This window comes from Alosa sapidissima, chromosome 2 (assembly GCF_018492685.1).
Source record: "Alosa sapidissima isolate fAloSap1 chromosome 2, fAloSap1.pri, whole genome shotgun sequence".
Classification (NCBI taxonomy): Eukaryota; Metazoa; Chordata; class Actinopteri; order Clupeiformes; family Clupeidae; genus Alosa; species Alosa sapidissima.
In genome coordinates this window covers 5,744,539-5,766,131 of record NC_055958.1, presented here as the reverse complement: position 1 = coordinate 5,766,131, position 21,593 = coordinate 5,744,539, and the positions used below count along the sequence as shown (strand labels likewise).

The 21,593-nt window shown below is 42.6% G+C and overlaps 1 protein-coding gene across 7 annotated transcripts in view; it reads right to left on the bottom strand.

Annotated features, from left to right (window-relative positions):
• gulp1a (GULP PTB domain containing engulfment adaptor 1a) overlaps positions 1–21,593 on the bottom strand; it is a 72,022-nt gene that overhangs the window by 24,426 nt on the left and 26,003 nt on the right. For 4 of the 7 annotated variants that reach the window (XM_042084491.1, XM_042084484.1, XM_042084489.1 and 1 more), the window contains exon 2: positions 15,204–15,281. The gene's annotated coding sequence lies outside the window, so the exon portion shown is untranslated. The other 3 variants (XM_042084485.1, XM_042084486.1, XM_042084487.1) reach the window with 3 other exon arrangements.

The window sequence follows — 21,593 nt, the reverse complement described above, 5'->3', positions numbered from 1 at the left end:
ACTGAGCACTGTTAGTACGAAGTGGAAAAAAACGGGGGGGAAAAAGTGCTACCTAGCTCGAGTTGCTGCTGCTAACAGCTAGAGCAGCCATGCAGTAGTGCTACACTCTGGGGTCATTTACAGTAAATCATGCCACCTGAGTGTAGCACTGTCATTTTTCGTACCGACAGTACTCGGTGACCTCAAGAAACAGATATCTAGCCTACTGTATGTGACAAATGCCTGGCTTTTCCTTTAAGGCAAAGGTGAGCAACAATCTGCCACTTTCCAAAGTAAACTACATTTGGCATGATCTATAAATTCAGTTTCATAGTACATGCTCACATGAAGCACAGATATTCATACTTGTCATTCACACTAATGTTCCAGGCTATGCACAATCATATACATCATCAATCACATCGCCAAAACACACCAGCTAGCATGCTAGCTTTTATCAGTGCCAACTGTACTCTTATTGGTGTACGATTTTGTATATTAGGGAGCTGGCTCACTAGTTTTATACAAACTCTGTTTAGGCCCTTGGATTATTTATTGATATCAACTGAACTGGGAGGCAGTGGCTCTTTCACAAGCTAGGCTATATTTTCAGTCATGACTGATGCAATAATGGGATAATAAATCTCTTTCTCTTCCCGCTATTCAGAGTAGCCTTTAAGAAAATTGTCATCCTACTACTCACTTGTTGCCTCAACCTACCAAAATAATAAAAATAATTTTTCGCGGAAGCCTGGACATAAGCTGATTGTATCATCTGGCTGCACAGCTACATTAATTACTCTGTTAAAGTTAAGCGACTTTGTGTTACTCTTACTAAAACAGAGGTGATATTGACAAGGTTTAGAAGTTGCGAAAACCGGCTGGTTGCGCTAGTAAACGTTTTTTTGACAAAAAAAGCTGTTGGACCAGTGACGTCTGACTTAACAACCGGATGGATGGACCCCCCCCCCCCCTTTTGCTCGCAGAACAAGGTGAACACAATCCAAAAGAGATATACAAGACGCATACGATATTGAAAGGTTTGTCATTCATGTTGTTGAATGGAGTGACAGAGATATTGATATTTGTTAAGGAGAAGTTACTAACTAAGTACACCGATGTCATGTTCCCTTTATCACCAAGTTGCTGTTTATTTGCTTTAGCTCCTCCACCAGACAAATTTAAATATTTTTTGCGATGTTGAAATAATGGAACATTCTATGCCATGTGTCAGTGGCAGCTTGGTTTGAGGTATACAAGCTGTAACACATTACCAATTTGGCATATCAATTGTTTTTGTGATCAAAAAAACATGATGTCTGTTACAAAAATGGCTTTTTGCATAATGTTACTCTAATTCAAAATACAGCTTAATGGCCGAATAGTTAAACTGAAGCAATGCAGACCAAGAAAAAACAGTATACATTTAAACCTAAAAAAAAAAAAAGACCTCCACTCCTGGTGATGGTGCGACACGCTCTGATTGACAGCAGCTGTGTTTGCCTTGTCTTTACAGGTTATTCTCAGCTGAGTCAACCTCACCGGGAAGAGCCATAACCCAGCTTTTTACACAGAGCTCAGCACTCAGCACAACATGCCCCATAATATACTTCTGTCATGAGAGCACGGCTAACACAACAAGCTATAATCACAGATTCATGTGTGAGTCAGGCATCTTCCATTGCGAGAGTAGAAGGCAATGGATTGCACTGCTGGGAACATGGGAATGCTGTTTACTAGTGTGCTTCTCACATGATCAGATGCACCATTCCTGGTACTTACAACAGAGTGTAAACACCACAAGGTCCGACACACACACACTGAGAAGACTTGGAAAACAACACTTTTTTATGCCCAGAACAGACCTCCTAATACACTCCTAACTACAGTACAGTTATCAAGTACCATCAGATTCAAAGCCATAATTTGTGTCTCATTATGATGAATAGAAAACTAACCTGCTAACATAACACTATGAAAGAAAAGGGCTAAAGCAAATGCTACAGGCAAACACCTAATGAGATTCATGCAGTCAAGACTCAGGGTAAAATTCCCAGGCACCTTATAATTTAAATTCCTTGCACTATATGTGAAATTCCTGTGAAAAGCAAAACTGCTTGAAAAAAAGCTGACCTACTTTGACCCCGTGAAGTTTTCCCTCTTGGAGGAAAATAGTGTCTCTGAGTGGAAGTTAGAAAACTAAGGCACAACAAGAAAATATCCCCAGATTTAAATAGATAACATTTTAACAACATAAAAATGGGAAGACAAAGCTGAAGATTTTAAAAAGCCCTTTAGAGATCCACTGATCAGTGCCATATGTTTAACAATGCTGGCAGCATGAAACACCGTCCAAAAACACGTTCCACAATCCTAACAAAAAGCCACAGAAAAAGACAACAATGACAGTGCTTTGTTCCTATGGTCAGACTCACCATTACCCTGGAATGTTGCTTGCTAAGTGTTCACATTCAACCTCACAACGACGAATCTATTAATTTACAGCACAGCATTCCAAGCCAGGATCAGCTGTGCCTTAAAGCTAGGCTCAGTCATCATATTCTAACTGATGTCTCTCTCTCTACCCCATCTCTCTCATTCTCTCTCTATCTCTCTCTCTCTGCTACTCTCACAGACCCAGAGACATAAAACACTCTTACCAACTGCAAGGGCAGTTTCACCGAGTCACAAGCTGATGCCCAATGCCAAACCGAGCTATGAGGGGAAAAACCGGACGAAGAGCAGCGAGAGGAGAGCAGAGAGTGGTTTTCATAGAAACGTGCGGAGGGGAGACTAACCCCAAGCCGGAGCGGAGGACCTTTGCTTTGCTCGTCGCTCGATGGGAGCCAGAGAAGAATAGTAGAGGAGGAAGTTCCAACAGTGCCTAATGGTTTTCAGCTGTGGGCCAGATGGAGAGGCATGGATTGCTGTGGTGGAGAGGGCTGATGACTTTGCAAACTCGGGAGGATGTTTGTGCAGTGACACAGTTCTCACATTTTCAAAAAGCCAGAGATGTTTACCCTGAACAGGTTTGAAGTATTAAAACTGCACAGCCAGCTTTTCTGTTAGTTTATGTGTGTGTGTGTGTGTGTGTGTGTGTGTGTGTGTGTGTGTGTGTGTGTACTGTGTGTTGCACATTATAATAATAATGATGATAAAAGATGCATGCCCTTTTCACAAGGTTTGCAAACAAATGTTTAACTCATGATGGAATTCAAATGAGGCTTAAACCACTTCAAACCCCTGTCAGTTAAAAACAGCAGCATGTGGTGAGCTTGAGACTTGAGAGCAACAACAACAATGATGGTTGTGAGGTAAAAATATCAGTCACTCAGACCGGAGCATTTCTAAGAATTGTAACAAGGAAATACAGAGGGGTACGTTTTCACAGAAGCTAAGCAGTTTCCATTGCAGCTGCAAAACTACTTGAATTTAAGGCAGTGGATTCTGGCAGCAAACTGTGTTATGCCTTAGTGAAATCTGACACCTATGGTTTTTTCAGCACTTCACAATGAACTGCTACAGATGGCTTTACAAGACAGGGGCCATACAAATAAGAAATGGGGGGGAAAACATCAGAAAAGGGAAAAGTACAGCTTCTGTTTACAAACAAAGTGAAGCCTCCCCTAGCTGTACTACCTCCCTACTTCTAGTCAGCAAGGCCAGTTTTACAATGGGTGGGGCCATATTAGTTTTGGCTTTGGAGAGAGAGTTTGATTTCATGAGATTCTACTCTTAGCTTTTTTTGTAAACTTGTTTTGCTTTCCATCATGTCGTGTTTCAGTCTTGTGTACACAGCTGTGGGGTGGGGACAAAAAAAGGTGTTTAAAGACTTGCCAAGATGTTTTCCATTTGTAAAGGTAAGGCTCTGCAATGTGGCAGTGACCATCAAGGAGAAAGAATAAAATCAGCAAGAGAGCCTACATCTGGAGATTATTCCTCTGGTATGTGCTAAATATGACTTTTGGAGAAACACCTCGTGTCTGGAGACAGTTTCCGATGTTTTAATCTAAAAATCAAAGCTCAGTAACAAGTAACAACATTGCAAAATACTTTCCATTTGACTCCCCCCCCCCCCCCCTCCCCCCTTACTTAAGCCGCAATTCTCTCCGTATTCCCCACATTAAATCTCACTGGAGTCCTTTAAAATATCTATTCAGTGCAAACATAAACAAACCAGAGAAGTCCACCACTCATTCATCAGCGATAATACATTTAATTAAATTATTATTTACATGTGAGTCTACAATCTTCACGGCTGTTTCTAGAGAAACACAACAGCAGTCAACAAGAATGGGGAAAATTAAAGCCCACGGCATTTCAGTAGGTCAAGCCCTGACATTTCCAGTTTCCTCAACAAGCCAAACTCTCCAATTAAAGCCAATGGAGGATATTTTGTTGTCAAACAAAAGGTGAAATCATTCTAATAATTTGAGAGCCACAATTCACTCAATAACAGTACAAAATAAGGCTTGACAGATTAAAAGGCTAGTGCTGGCATTTGTGTAGCGTGAGCTTGTGCTGTGGTGCGATGTGTCACCACGTAAAGAAGAGAATAAATAATTCCCACCTAATTAATTCAGGCTACTTTAGATGTACGACTCATTTGAAATTCAATAAATGAGTTCAGTTGATAAAACCTGTCACACTAGTACATATCTAGTTTAGTCATTCTTGGCCAAGGATCCACACTGCTGATACATTAGTTCACCAAAAAGGGCACAATGATGTTGGCACAATGGATTTGTGCAATTGAGCTAAAAATAAAAATGGGTTTGTTTATCTTTCTAATAAGGTTGGTGAGACAATCCATACAGACAACTGCCCACCTGTCTGAGGGTGCATTCACATTGGGTCTGTTTAACACGACCGTACTGAGTGTGGTTACTCCCCCTAGCCCTGACCCAGCTGGTCTCTGTTCACATTACGGGCTCTATTTTGCACTCTAGCGCAATTGACTTTGTATACTCGCGCTTTTGTCTTTCCTATTTTGCAGTCAGCGCATATTGGAATTTTCCCTCCACAGGTACATGTGCGCCCACGGGGGCATTTCAGCGAAAAGAGGGGGCGTGTTCTGGCGCAAACGGTCCCGGTTGATATTTTACAGTTTCAGAAAACAATTCTGCCACAGACCAGCAACCTCCTGGTCTAAAGTCAGTGGCGCAAATTCAGATGCTATTTTAAGGGCACATGCATGGCCACATGCAGGAATGAATGCAATGCACACCGATCTACAGACACCCTGTGCACAGATGGAAACATTCAAAGCCTTGATAATATTTGTCCGTTTCCCGGGTTTGTTCGTGCATTGGTCAACTAAACATTTAGTAGCCTACAGTATATAGTACATCTACATGCAATATATTTACAACAACAACACCTAATTACGACCTATTAATTTGGACAACTTTATACAGCCCTATAAAGGCTAAAGTTACCTTTAGTTTTGTTCCAATTTACCGTTGTGTATGGCTTTAAACATCGTGTGCGCTTTAACATCAGCCTATAAGCATTATTCCAGCTGCGCTAAGGTTTTGACAAGCACCACAATTTTGCCTACCTTGTTGTAGCCCATCTGAAATAACTCTAAGCTTTGCTATGTTCCCTCCATCCTTTCGTTGTTATTCTCTCTCCTGCTCAAACAAAAGTTGTGCGTGCATTAAGTTGATGATAACGTGTTTACAAACTCTACTTTACATAAAATATTGTAAATAGCCTATTGTCATGCAGTTAATGGGATACTGTGCAGAGTTGATAAGTTAGGTCAACTTGGAAACTGTTTCTGTTGCCTGGTGGTAAGGTACAGCCGTAGCTTTACACCTGCAGGAGCACTTGCTTGGGCGCCTGTGTTGCGCAATGCACTTTGCTCCTCTCATCTATACGACGCAGTTCCCATTTCTCCAAACCATACATAATTACAAGGACAAATATTGCTACACGAGGGAAATCAGTGTGAAAAATGTGAAAAATGTGTATGAAAGCATGGCTGGGATCTACAATTAGGTGTTAATTAATATTACTGCGCTAGGTCGAAGTACTCCCAAGTTCTATTGCGCCACACATTGTAGTTCTCCTGTTTATTCACTTGGAAAATCGCCATGTTTCATGTTGTGTGACCTTACACATTTTTATCAACTACTCGTGCAACTGTATTTAAGTAGGGAAAACGTGGATGTTTTTGATTAATGCTATCTATCACACTGACTATGGCATTTAATGAACCATATTTAATGGAAATATGTTACCAATCAATTTGAACATGTATCTCGTAAAATGCTATTTCCAACCTGGACAAGTAAAATAAAAGATAAAAAAAACTCATGGCCTTACATTAGAACTAACAACTGCTTTAATGACCTGCTTTAACTTAATGAACATACATACAAGCTTAAAGCTGCAACGCAAAACCATTCAACTGGGCAATGTAGCCTATGCCTAATTGGTTTTCTATACAAGATCAGATGGTAATGAGAGATCTAGTGTAAGGGGCTTCTCTTCTGCACAATCATGTCAGCTAATGGGAAATTATCTGTCCTACTGCTCACATCACTGGCATCAGCATTGGTGGTCTATGGCTTCCTCCTTATGAAGGCTTCAGTAAGAACCTATTCAACATTCAACACCAACATTGGGTAGTGTTGATAATCATTAAAGGAATGTGAATCCTACACCACACTTTAACCAAATTATTTTTTGCAACAGCCAACCCTTTCAGTCCACTGATTATGCCAAGGTATCAGTGATCTATTTGAGTACATTTTCATCGGACATTTCCATTCTCAAAATAGAGTCTCCGTGTTGTAAATTTCAAATGCACACACACAGCACAGTAAGGATGCCAAGAGGCTTTGATTTTGTTCTTTGCTAACCACCCACCTAAAGCAAAAAAAAAAAAGCTTGCCTTTCCTGAAAAATCGCAAGAGCATCACTCTGACAAAGCCTCAGCTGTTTTCACTTAGGAGCTGAGCATGTGCTTTCGACCATTAGTGGCTACAGGACAGGAAATGGGGAGTTAGGTCTCCACACACACAGTGTAGATGACAGGAGGTGGAGAGTGAATTTGTCACACAGGATTACACTACCTGGCTGACTAGCCTCTGTGTAGAAACGCTCAATGTTCACTTTAGCAGCAATTACACTGGCAGGATATGGGTTTTTGACGGTTTTCGCAACTTGTAAACTTTGTCACCATCACCTCCGTTTTAGTGATTTTTAGTCAAATCGCTGAACTTTAACAGAGTAGGCTAGCCTAATTACTGTAGCTGTGCATCCACATGATATAATCAAGGGTAAAGTCCAGGCTTCGGCGAAAAATAGGATTTTATTAGGTTGAGGCAACAAGTGAGTAGTAAGATGCCAATTTTCTAATAGGCTACTCCAAATAGTGAAAAAAAATAGTTTATTTTACTGTCTATGGAGAAAAACGAGCGGGTCTGGAAGCTGTTGGACCCGGAAAGATAATTATCTGTCCATTGTTCCACTGCTTGGTTGAATTTCCCATTGTCATGCGTTCTTTAGAACGTGTAATAACCGTATGTTATTTGCACACCTATGAAGTAGGCCTAGGTCCAATATCTTGGCCCTATTCGGCGAACTCGTGAAGTTTAAATGAACTTTCAGGCTCATCAGAATCTTGGGATATGCCCGCTTGACAACGGGAGAGATGGAACTAACGACTGGCCTTTGGCCATAGCAACCATCCATTTAAAAGTTCAACCATCATTAGGGCAGCCGTGGTCTACTGGTTGGGGCTTCGGACTTGTAACCGGAGGGGTGCCGATTCGATCCCAAACCAGTGGGAAAAATGTGGGTGGGGAAAGTGGTTGAGCAGTGCTCTCCTATACGTTAGACCGGCACATCCGGGAACTTGACTCGTGACAAACAACCCCTCTCATTAACTCCAACGCAAATTAGGGTCAATAAACGTAATTCGTACAGAAATCGCAGGAATAAATAATAACAAAAAATACCACAAATCAATATGACCACTCAATACATAACCACTTTGCCGGTCGTTGACCGTGAAAGTTACCTACAAAAGCTTAATTCAATTAATATAAAAACACGTCTCTTCAGTATCCCAAGGAGCCTACGAAGTGGTGCAACAACCAACAACCTCACTCAGTGACCAGAAGTGTCATACGGTATTCTCTTCTTATGGCTTGTAGCCATAATTTTCAGGTCAGGATTTTTTTTTGAGGACATGGTAGGCAAAAGAAACTCAGGGAGGGGTTCTTAGCTGTGTGGTTGGTACATGTCTACCGGTTCACTCTGGCTTGTTCTGAGGGAATGTTTTCCCCTCAAAAGGGGCATGGCGCAAACAACCTGCTCTGTGTGACGCGGGTCCGGTTGTAAGTATGCCCACATCCACGGCTGTAGTGCCCTTGAGCAAGGCACCTAACCCCTCACTGCTCCCCGAGCACCGCTGCGTGTCGGGGCTGAACGCCATGTTGTTCATTATCCCTTATTGCATCATGACTTAATAACCAAATGGCTCTTTGGCGCAGCTACCCATTTTTTGAAGGGTATGCAACAACAAATTGACCCCCCCCCAAAAAAAAAAACAAACAAAAAAAAAAAACAACTAAAGTAAAACAAAAGGCCAATAATGTATTACACATTATTATTTTTTAAGAAATTTTGCCGATTTTAACTTGAAGTATTGTTAAATGTCGCATTGTCACTTTAAGAGAGTCTAAACGGTTCTCATAACGTCCTTTTGCCAGCTGTTGCTCACAAAGGATAAGGCTGATCCAACTCTAGCCTTGTTTGCGCCACATTGACAGCACAATATTGAGGTGAACTGAGGGGGCAATGCCTGGAGATAATGAGGGAGCGTTTGATGCCTAATTGCCCTAATTGGACTCACCTGGGTAGGAGACAATATGAGCATGCAGAGGAGCAACGTGCGGGAGAGAGAGTCCAAGGTTGATCTGGAGCGTCCAGGCGAAACGCTGGGGGAGCGTTGGTCAAAACCGGGTACGAATTGTGCTGGTCGCGGTCAGTAGGATCGCCGCCAGTGAAGATGGCTGTAGGGGGGGAGGAAACCTTAGTATAGGCCTTTGTTAAAACCTAGACCAACGCCGCGACTGGCGGGCGAGTTGGACTACTGGACTCGTGAGCCCCTGCACGAACTCCTCAGAACTTTCATACTGGAATTACAGACTAGAACTTTCACACTGGAACTACATACTGGAACTTACACACGGGAATTTACATACTGGAACCTCGCTGGCCACCTGAAAGTTCGATTCGCTGTCCCTTGCCATCAGGCCCCCAGGGGAGGGTCTCAGGGAGCAGGGAAGTCTCCCTTTTAATAACTCTCATTTGACTAATATGTATCTGTGTCTGTTTTTATAATTGAAAGTCGGGTAGCTTTTGTGCAACGTAATTTATTAGTGACAGGGTTGCGGGGAACCTTTTATTGAGAACACTGGAAAGGTGTGCTGTGATACCCGAATGGAGATGTTTTCCTCTTTGTGGTGTTTATGAATTGCTGTGTTTTATTGGATTGCTGTTTTGCACGGATTGGGAGTGAGGATCCCCCAAATCATGTCAGTTGATTAATTATAATGTCCGGAGCTGCCTGGCTGTGGAAATAAATAAAGCTACTTTTGTACCGTCCGTGGTGGTGTGGGGTCTACACATTCTCTGACTTGTCTACCTGGGGGAAGGGACAAAGGGGGTCGCTAGAGGGGGACCTTTTCCTACCCAGCAGATTTATTACAATATTAAGTTATTACAAGGAGTCTTCATTATTAGGAAATGGAAACATGTAGGCCTAATGAGTTGTTGCTCGTGTGACATTTCTGTTTGCAGTTTGCCATTAAAAGTGCAGTATGAGCATGGTAGCCACCTAGCTATCTGAATGGCTATGTTTCAATCGGCATAGCAAACGCTAGTTAGTCTGTTAACATGAATATTTGCAAGCCTCCAAGCACAGACGTCACACTTTAAATCCTACCTGTTGCTTTTCACCATCCACTTATTTAACTACTGTCACCTTGACATGCCATCTCATTTTCCCTTGCTTTTTCTATTTTTAGCCCCCGACAGCTTTTTTGCTGTATCCATCTTTTTCTAGACGAAAACTCACTACTCGTAGGCCTACCTGCTCGCTCAGTGCTCACGGCGCCCCCACTCCCTCTTCTATGTCAAAATTCTATGATGGAATCTTATGTGAGAGGGCGCCTACTCTAGCCTGTTAGTCCTCTAAAATGTTATTTAACATTGAGGAAATGCAGAAATGATTTAGAAACGTACAACAGTAGCTACATATAGAAAATACCAAATATATTATTTTATTTTATTTACCATCGCTTTGGTGCCCCCGTAGTGCTGCGCCCCTATGCGCCACATATAGCGCATACCCACTTTTTGCGCCACTGGGGGGAACAAACCACGAGAAGTCGGCTATATTGGCACTGTACAATGGCAGAGTAAAATATAAGTATAGCGACTCTAAGGGAAACTTTACAGTCGCCAAAAATACCTGAAACTGCTTTAATGACACAAATCTAATAGGTTAATGTTATGCAAAATGACAGGTATTCCTTGTAAATATTGTTTGGTATTGAGGTTTATTTAATCTCAGGTGTCGGTCTATAACCTTACCTGGCCCTTCTAGCCAAAGGCATGTCTATCTGACTACCATGTTATTACATGTAAAGTATTCAAAATGGTGAGTTCACAATCAAACATACAGCATGATACTGCTTTCTCATGCTGGCCACCACATCCCCTTTATGGAACAGTTCAGCTGTCCAGCCAACCTATCTGCTGCATCTTGCCAACAATGAAAGCTGACAGGCATTGATAAACAGTCTGCCATAACTTCCAGCCCACCTTCTATTCTTAAAGAGGTCAAGAGACTGTTAGGACCAAAAAAACACAGTGCTCCACATTGGTAAATAATGAATTATGACAAGTGTGCCTAATTCTCCACAACAAATCAGGACAGTGCCAAATGCTTGCCAAACAACCAAGAACGCCCCAAAACGACAACATTCAACTTGCATGACCGCATTCAGTGAGAGAACACATTCAGTCAAAGGCTCTCCACTGCAGACGTGAAATGGGTTAACGTGTTTTCTCTCCGCCAGACAGAATCATTTGTGGACATGCAGCTCTGAGAGAGAGAGAGAGAGAGCCATGTAATGAGGGAGGGCTACAGAAACTGTAAACTGTGTGGAGAGAAACATAATTGGCAATTAGCTGCAGTTTGGTGGGGGAACCCCTAACAGGGGCTGCGGTTGGGAAGAGGGACATTTTCAGCAGATGCTATTTTATTGGGTTTGATCTGATCGGAACTCTCCAACTGGCAGTCATGAGTGGATGCGCTATAGCCTCTGGCACCGTCGCCTTTGTTTTTTACACAGCATCAGCGTGATGGGAAATAAGGGACAAAAAATGCAAACAACCCATGAGTCGACGAGCCAGCCACGCCATTTAGGTGCCGGCTTTATGCCAATGTATTCATCCCTTCTACTCCAACAGGGACAGACTCCCAGGGATGACCATTAGATAGTGAGATGAGGTTGAAATCTGTAAGCATGACTGGTTTTATAGCCGGCTGTTATAGCCGGCTACAGCCGGCTATCATTGTAGTGCAAAAAACATGTGTTGTGATGCCACAACAAATAATTGTCATTCAGTGGAAAGCAGAGGTGGGCCATATTGGGTGGGCCACATTGAAATAATACAAGCAGTGTTGGGAAAGGACTGAAAAACAATAACAAACTTTAAAAGCATAAATAAGACATCAAAGCAGTTTTTCCCATAGGCTGAACATTTCACAGTTGAGAATTATGGTCTGATGCACACAATTGTATGGCTCAATGTGCCAATCCATTTGAGAAATACAGTTTTCCAACTTCTATCTATTGTAGAATTATTCTTCAAAGTTTTCAAAATGTGGAAAATACATCAGTCAATTGGCCCTGCTCAATACCAATAACTTTGCAAATCCACACAACACAGACACAACTACATCTGTGTTGCATGACACATACTGTAGTATCAGACTTCAAAAAGACTAGCCACGAGGTCACCCACTTGCATGACTTCCTTTGTAAAACCATGTATCCTTCAAAGTCCAAATGCAGACTGATTGTCTGTGCATGATAAGCCCCAGAGTGGCTTTGGGGTAAACCTGCATGTGTAAGCCACACATAGTGCATAGTGCATGTACATGTATCAGTCAATGTGTCTGGCTGAATTTGATCCCACACATATACACTGTGCTCTACGCTGTGCATCAGAATAACCCAATGTCCTTAAAACTCCTGAGGCAATCTGAGAGAGCTGACCACAAGATTTAGCACAGATCTAATTGCAGCCTCAGTTGACAAGGTTATGAAGCGCGCTCACCTCAAGACTCCTAGCCCCTGTGAGTTGTGACCATGATCCACTGACACATTTGTTCTGTGCAACAACATGTATGTGTGGAAGATGAAAAAACCTTCTGGTCTCCAAGAGGAGTCCTATCTTTTTGACAAATATCAGTTGTCATTATTGTATCATCAGCTGATATCCATAACAAACTTATGACCTGACTGTGACCTCTAGAGTGAGTACTGTGCAACTGTGCACTCTGACCGAAAATGAACCTCAGATATGCCTGGCAAACACATTTCACATCCATAAATATAAGCACGAAGCAGCAGAATGCAAAACCCATCAAAACAACTGTAAATCTCCCTTTCTCCATCCGCTCCGCCCCCTCCTGGAAATACAACTCCCCCAAACATCTGCTCCGTCCCTGTCTACAAAGTCTGCACTAGATGTATTTAAACACTACACTTTTTTTTATCAAAGGCCTAACTGCATGCAGCACTCCATTATGTGTTCATGATGAGCGCAGACTAGGTGTTACCAACAACATTCTACAGCAGATTGCACAATTAATTAGATTTACTTGTGATTTGGCTAACAGCCAAATAGTTTATTCAATGCTCCAACTCTGACAAACATCAATAAAACTGCTGATTTAATGGCACTTATTAAAAAGATTAGCATGTTACCGAGCAACTTCAAATGTTTTTCTTTTTCCCCAGGGAGGGAAATGTTCCATTGTAAACCAATTGAGGGTAGCACAAAAAATTCTTAAAGGTCAGACAAGGCACAGGTTTAGGAGTCCAAAGATGTTTCACTTCAAAATGATAACTGGATCAAGGATCAGTAGTTTTAAATACTTTGGAATCTTGCCAGAGTCAGAGATGCTCCTTCAGATCACCTCACATCTACATACAGCACCCCTGGTAAAGATGAGTAAAAACAGGCATAAAACAATAATGTGGCATGCATGTCTCTGTTGAAAATATTTATTTCTTTATGAGGATTTTTTCTTTCCCTTCAAGGTTGGACTTTTCCTCATTATTTTCATTGTGAAACTAAGATAAAATGCCCAAGGCTGATTTTCTATACCTTATTTTTACATATCTTCACCAGTGCTAATAAATGTAAAGAATAAATAAAAACAATAAATAAAGAAGGGCTCTGTAGATGGCAATAATGAGTGATCTGAGGACAACTAAAGTCCTTTTTACTGAGTTTACCAAAGAAAGAGGAGACATATAGAATATCTCTGGCGTGCCAAGTAACGACGAGAAGACAACCAAACAAGGACAGGGTAGGTGCTGAGGACAATGATTTAGTTGGCTGTATTTTCTTTTTGTGTAAGCCAGTTCATATGAAGCACAGAAAGAATTTGCTAGAACATAAATATTATATACAATTAAGGTCAAAATCTTTCAAGCACAACCTGCAGGCTAAGTTTAATGTTTTCATTTGCCAGTTTGATGGAGTAGCACATTAAGGCCTCTTGGTAGTGCAGGGCGACGTATTTTTTATGCAGTACTCTTTGATTTTGCATTTCTGCCTCAGCTCTGAAATACTGGCTACAAAAAAGTTACATAAGAATACCAAAATCAACAAACAGAAACTGTGGACTATTTAGATACCACTGGCAGCCTGTATTCATTAAGGCTATTTGGTGAATTTAGCCTTAAGGGAAAATGCGACATTCTACCAGCTATTAAAGTAATGGAACATGATAAAGCAGGAAGGACTGGTTGCTCAGAAAGGCCTTTCATCATCCAGAGAGGAGAGTGTGTTTAATTAAAGGCCATAAACAAATATGACCATGAAAATATAGAGCCGTAATCAATAGAAGCAGAGTACTCATTCATCACAACAACCTGTTTACATCTTTATGGCTCCTGCCGTGATAAGGAGTTTACTGTGTGAAAATGTACACACTGTATCGAAAGTCTCATTGGATTTGGGTTGCATTGCTCCTAGATTATCTGAAAAATAAAATGCAGTGTGGTCAACATCTGAGCAAGCCAAGCTGGGTCACGAGTTTTCAGATGTGTTGGTGTCATGAAAAATAACACCCATGCAAAGGTGTTTCAGATTCAAAGGTGCCATGGTGGCATGCATTCAATTCTTGAAATAATATGACTACACATATCAGTCTCCACAACACATGGGGTGTCATCAGTAGCTGTAGTAGCAGTTCTGCTGTAATCAGCCATCACATCTGTCGTTTAAGAGTGAATAATACCTCAAGCCATTGCAGCACAAACAATCCCTCCAGCTTAATATGTACCAGTGTAACAGAAACAACCCCAAGGGACGCTGGACAACGTGAAAGTGCCAATGTGCATTATCATCACACAATGACTTCATGACTTGAATGCCAACTCTGCTGTGATCCGGCCATCTGATGAACCATCATTGCTTCGCTGATGGATTTCTCTCTCACAACGCTTCAGCAAATCCTTGGAATAATCGATTGTGTGTGGTGTCTACCAAGCTGTCCAGGCCTCAAGGTGAAAGTCAGGTCTGACCACTCGCTTGTTTTAAACAATATTCATGGACACTATTCCATTTCACCTTGGAAGAAAAGAAAATGTTCTGGTTCCCAAAGTAATAAAGTAAGAGAGAGTGGAGGAACATTTTAACTCCTCTGATCTACCACATCTCAGAAATTCAGGACATTAATTCTTCGTTCATTCTTTCAAGAGGTAATAGTGAACACAGAGAGTGAAGCAAATTTAAAAAAAGGTTTTCTCGTACAATGAGTGTTTCATACAATAAAAAAACTAATTTGGTGTTTAAATTCACATTGTCTAGCATTTACATACCTGGACGTAAATCTATTCACCTGAAAGCACAGAATCAGCTTTGTGTGCAGTGATCAATTTCAAAGATTGTCTTACCTGTAATGTCTTAATTAATGACCAAAATCCACGGTTTTTATTTTGCTCATTTAACTGTCTGGGTATGTCATGTGTATCCTAGACAGGAAGGAGAGAGAAAAAAAAAAACACACAGTTAATGTATAGCTGCAGACAAGCATAAAATGAATTCATTTCCATGAATATCCGCAGGCTAAATAGAGCAGATATATTTTGAAGAATTATCCACTATGTCAGAGGATGCAGATACCAGATCATATTGAAAAACATGACTAGACCAAAACTGATAAGACTCTGGAGGGGGAAAAAACCATCAGCTATGCTTCAGCTGTATTGGATAATAGTGGCTTTTACTACAAAATCCATTTGTATCTACCTTACTAACATAATCATAATCCTAACACTGCGCAGCGCAGACAGTCATAGACCATAAGAGACACACTTCTCCCTCTAAGGCAGTGCTTCTCAAAGTGTGGTCCGGGGACCACCGGTGGTCCGCAAGCTATCCAAAGTGGTTCGCGAGCAGACTTGGTAAAATATAATATAGATGAGTTGGTTGCAATATTGAACCGACTTGTATGTTAATCCAAACAGTTCTGCTACACTGCCTAAGCTACACCAGTTTAAATCATATGAATCCTCTGACACAATAAGCAAGGTGCAAAGACAAGAAGCAAGGTGGTTCAGTGAGTAGGCCTATTGTGTAATATACTGTTGAAGTAGGTCTACTGTTTTTTTTTTAGCTAGGTGGTCGGTGAGGGGTTTTTTTTATTGGTAAAGTGGTCCTTGGTCTGAAAATGTTTGAGAAACACTGCTCTAAGGGGACAGTCACATTACTGGCTTCTTACAACAAATGTCCATTTTTATCAACAAAATGTTTGGTAGTTAGTAGAGTGAATGGAACACTTGGCCGGAATGATGTGTTTTTTTCCTACTACAGAGCATCCATTTTCAAAGTAGCTGCAGATATGCCATTAGGCTATGAACATTCAACAAGAATGAGCATGATTTGATCCAGGCACTGCACTAGTTAACACACTACCCTAAAGGACACTTGGGCTTCTGGGTTTACACAGCATATAACCCATTCTACATGTGAGCATGCAGTCACAGAGTAATAGCCACTGTGCTGGATATTCTTTCAGGATAAAACATCTTCAAAGATTTTACTTCTATGGCAGATGTTTTGTAGAATTCTGAAGTCAGCTGACATTCTATTCTAATTGGTATCACTCATTTATACCCATTAAAAATATATGCATGCTGTATATCTGAGATTGCATACTCTGGAATCAACAACTACAAGCCAGACTTCCAATGTCGCTATGCCTAGCCAAAGTCAGCAATCACTCCAAATGTTGCTTACAACAGTTTCAACCTAATGCCACACTTAATCTTCTGCCACATTGTGAATGTGAATTTGAGAATTAATATAATGTCATGCATTTAAATGTATCCACATTTCTGTGAAACGACATGATAAGAAACATTTCCAACTGTGATAAGCCTCTTAGGATTTCTATTTACACACAGGTTTGATAAAGGCTGAATGGGCAAAGCCAAGGTGACTGCCATTTTTAACACTCACAGTTCTGATTAAATATATCTTAATCCACCGCATCTGAGCATTGCCTCTTGAGCTGCTTATTCTAATCAGAGTCAACATATTTAAAGGTGCTTCAGTAATAATCTGACACAGTCTCTGGGTTCAGTAGACATACTGTATCGGCTCTCCACAAAAGAGGAAATCATAATGTTTCAGCTGGACGAAATTACTTTTTTATCTACCTTGGAAAATACATAAGCCATGTAAGTTGCCACAGCCCTAGACTGCTCTGTGATACAATGACTGAGATTTCTAAAACTTGAAAAGCACAGAGCATTATATTTGAGGTGTGCTCAGAAATGGGGCTGTCCCAAACATTGAGGTTGACATACAGTAACACCTTTAGATTACATTCCCGCAGAGCCACTGTGTGAAGAGTAGTGCAAGTACCCCCCTGGGAATGGGCTAGAACGCTTGTAAAGACACCTGCTACACCTTTAAGCCAGTTTAAAGGAATAATATGGTCAGTGGGCTTGCTCCTCTAATTCATAATGGATGTTCAAATAGGAAGTTCAAATACAAGCAAGGACAAGTATTGCGTCTTTCCAAATTAACCTCAAACAAACAGCTTTACAAAGTCTCGACTAATTAGTTATTCATTTGGGTAACATGGTGGCAGTGACTAAGAATGTCCATGGTAGAATTTCCCTAGAGTTCTTGAAATGTGACTGAGAATGAAATGGGAAAGAAACAAACCTGTTTAGAAGATGGTTTGTTGTCCAATGTTCTGCCAATCACACACTAGCATACTTGTTCAGCACTCAGTCAGAAATACAACCAGTTTTAATGCTCTCGAATGTTACAATCAACACCTTAGAAATGTTTTATCATGCAACGTAGGTGGACCACTAAAAGTGTCCGACCAAATAAATAAATACATAAAAAAACCCGAAAAACAGCTTTTCCTGAAAGACATCAATTTGTCTCTATGCAAATGATGTCAGATAAGAGGACATCCCTCTGTCTTTCATGGTGCGTGTGCCACGGAGCCGGTGCCAGGATGCTGCTGCGGGCAGATAAGGACCTAAGACCGGACCTGAGTGAGCCAGAACGGCAGGCTGACAAGAGGGGCTGCTGGAAAGGGCTGCTGGGTGAAGCTTAGCCCTGGCACTTCCTGTGTACTACCATAATTATCACCAAAGCCGGGGAGCATGATACACGATTTCTAGGAGGAATGACAAAATTCCGTATACAGATTTATGTATTCACACAAGTCAATTGTCAAGTCAAGTCAAGTCCATGACTAGTAGTTATAGTAGATATAGATTTAATTTAGTAATAGTTATTAAACAACATAGACCAGGATTTTCCCTCCATGCACAGTAAGTAGGCTTAGTTAAAAAAGCAAACATAACTAAAAAGCAGAAATTTGTTTGGGATTCGAAACATGACTCTGCAAGGGACCATGCAATATATTTATCTTTTGTGCCTTAGAATTGTGAAATGGCATAAATAATTGCAAGTCATAAGTTTCGGAAGAGAACATAAAGTTAGGAATAGTCACAAACACATTTGCATTTAAATGAGTGGCAGTGTGTGTGGCAAAAAAGCTCTATAGACATACATTTTTCTCAACCCAGTGGCAGCTCTTGAACACAAATCTGAGTCTGCTGTCTTCTGCCCATGCTAAAGTGTCTCGAGTCAGATTGACCTCCATCACCACATCACAATTGACAAATCTGACTTAGTTAAATGTTAACCAATTTTCATTAGTTGACAAATTAATATGGGTGTATAGACATTGGAACTAAGCAAGCATTTCTCCTCTCCTTAAAGGATAATTCCGGTATTTAGCACTTTGAGTCCCTTTTCTGGTTTGTTTTGGATGAACTAGAGTGGTGGACATTTTGATGGGTCCTGTCTCGACATTCTGACTCGTTTTGAATCGCCTTTGACTGGCTGCTATGGGCACTGGGCACAAACATGCTGCTATGGGCAAACATGTCCTTAAAACACCCTTAACGTTCATTGCCTTTCGCTTTCTCGCCCTTGCTGAGAACGGATCATTTCTTCTACTGTGGTTGCGGAACAGCTAACTTCGGAGTATATCTCCAACAGCTTCCACAGCTTACTCTCGCTTCGACTCTAAATCGTTTCCTTTGTCTTACGGAATTGCTAGTTTTTGGTGAGTATCTTCGAACGCAGACCCACTACACCGGTCTGGCGCTAAGTGAACTAGCATCCCTCAACGTGTGTTGCCCACACCCCGGCAACATCACACTGTCGAACACACAACACTGCTTGTGCTAGCGCCCAGCCCCCGGTGCAGCACTCTCCCGACGCGGTTACATCAGGTAAGTACTCGAGTGCTGGAGACCCGCCACACAGGTCTAGCACGAACGCTGCTAGGTGAAGCTGCTGGCGCCCAGCCCCCGGTGCATGTGCAGCTATCACGTTACTAGACTATAACTGCGCTCTCCGTCACCAGCGCAGATTAATAGTAATTCGGTGTATTTTTAAACTCCGTTACGCACAGGACCGGTGCTCAGCCCCCGGCACCAGATAACTCCGTAGTTTCAGACGTTCCTGTGTTTAATTACAGACGGAGCTCAACAGTGATTTCCTATAGGCCTACTGCTGATTGGGATTACACTATTTACATACGATTATTATACCTAAGGTTATTCCTCTATTCCTCAAAGTGCTGTGTGCTCATTCCCCAGAACCACACTAAATCTACACTACAGTTAAACAGAAAATGGCTTGGTGTTCTCTGTGCACTGTGCCCATGGGCCTAGAGGATCCACATGATTGCTGCCCTAGTTGCTTGGGCATTGATCACCTCAAGGAAGCTATCTGATCCTTGTGTGCATTGTAGCCAGCTCACTTTGCAACAGTGACAGGCACGCCTAGCAGGGCTGGATGGAAATGAGGACTGCCTCCTTTACTCTCAACCTGTCCATGAGCGTGGAGGTAAATGCACAGCAGTGTCACACACCCTTGTGAGAACAAAAAAGCCCAAACACTCAGACATTCTGACGCGTAGGGTCGACGAACTCACTGAGAGTGTTACACAAATTAAGGACTTACTTCTGAACATGCAGCCACCATATCTGCAGCCCAATTCTCAGAAAAGTGACGATGCCTCTCTACCTGCATCGCAGCCGGACCCTCCTACCTCTCCTCTGAACAGGGAGGTGGATGTAGTTTCTCTTGCAGCCACTGATTCTCTGTTTCCTCTGGACACAGATAAGTTTTCACTTCCAGAGGATCATGGTTTTGATTCTTCTGCAACAGAGAGTGGCAGGGAGTCAGAGGATGAAGCGGAGCTTTAACAGGAGCCATCCGTATGGCTCTGGCGAAGCTCAATGTGGAACCTCTTCCCCAGGCTATGATACAGACGAACCGCCTCTGCCGCCTCTCCGCGCGCAGCAATTACCTGTTTGTTCCACACTGTGAGGACTTTATAAAGATGTTTGCTGAGGCTTTGAAGGATGCGAACACTAGCAGGATGGATCGCCCCACTAGACTGTTAGCGTCAATGGCAGAACCGGGCTCTGCAGGCCTGGGCCCTATGCCTCCAGTGGAAGCGGCAGTGGTCTCCTTGGTCGTCTCACCTGACGAGGCTCTTCGCGCTGACCCACGGTGCCCTAGCCCTGAATGTAGGCGTACTGACAACTTAGTGTGCAGAGCCTATAACACACAGGCGACGATTGGACGGGTCCTTAACACTATGGCCCATGTCTTGCTTGCTCTGCAGACAACACTGCAGCCATCCTCAGATGCAGCAGCTTCTGAGTTAGTTGATACAGCACTTCAGGGTGTGGGAGCCCTGGCTAAGCAGTGTGGGAAATCAATGGGGCTGCTACTTCAAGCCCGCAGGCAGATTTGGGTAGCACAGTCCCCTCTTCCAGATGCAGCTAGGAATGTGTTGCGCCAGCTGCCTCTGGCCCCGGGCCAGGTGTTTGGCCCAGCTGCGCAGGAGGCTTTGAACCACCGCAAACTTGCGTCTGAAACTTGCTCTCAGCATGTGAAACCGAGAGTAGTTTTCAAGCGTCCACCGCCGCCGCCACCACCTACGTTTCGTGGCGCCCCCTCTTACTGCCGACATACATCGACTACCAACCAAAAACCATATAGGAGACAGGCGGAGCACAGTTTTGCTCAACATGGAGGGCGAGGCAGACCCACGCAGTCCTTTCATAGGACAGACCGGGCTGCTTATGGCCGTCCCCCCAAACCTACACAGCGTGCACAGACACGAGACTGCAGGGTGTTTCACTCCTCAACAACTGGAGTTCTGGGGCTCCATAACAACGAACCCATGGGTCCGACACACTTGCAAATGGCTACCATCTTCAATTTCGCCGCCGGCCCCCTCTGAACTCCGGCATACGCCCCACACGGGCGTCAAGTCCGGAAACACGCTCCGCATTATACTCAGAGATACAGTCCCTCCTACACAAGGATGCTATCGAGGAAATAGACCCCCAAGAACAACGGGGAATGTTCTCCACCTACTTTATTGTGCCCAAGAAAGACAGTGGTCTTCGACTGATATTAGACCTGCAGCGTCTAAACACTTACCTCAAGCAGCTGCCCTTTCGTATGCTGCGCACGTCAGATGTTCTTTATTCAGTGGAACCAGGACACTGGTTCATTATGATAGATCTGAGGGATGCTTACTTCCATATACCCATCGCCCCTCAGCACCATCTCTTCCTTCGTTTTCACTTCGAAGGTCGTTCGTTCCAGTTCAAGGTACTACCTTTTGGTCTATCATTAACCCCACCGGGTATTCACAAAATGCATACGCGAGGCCCTGGCACCCTTACACCGCCAAGGCATTCGTATCCTCCCTTACC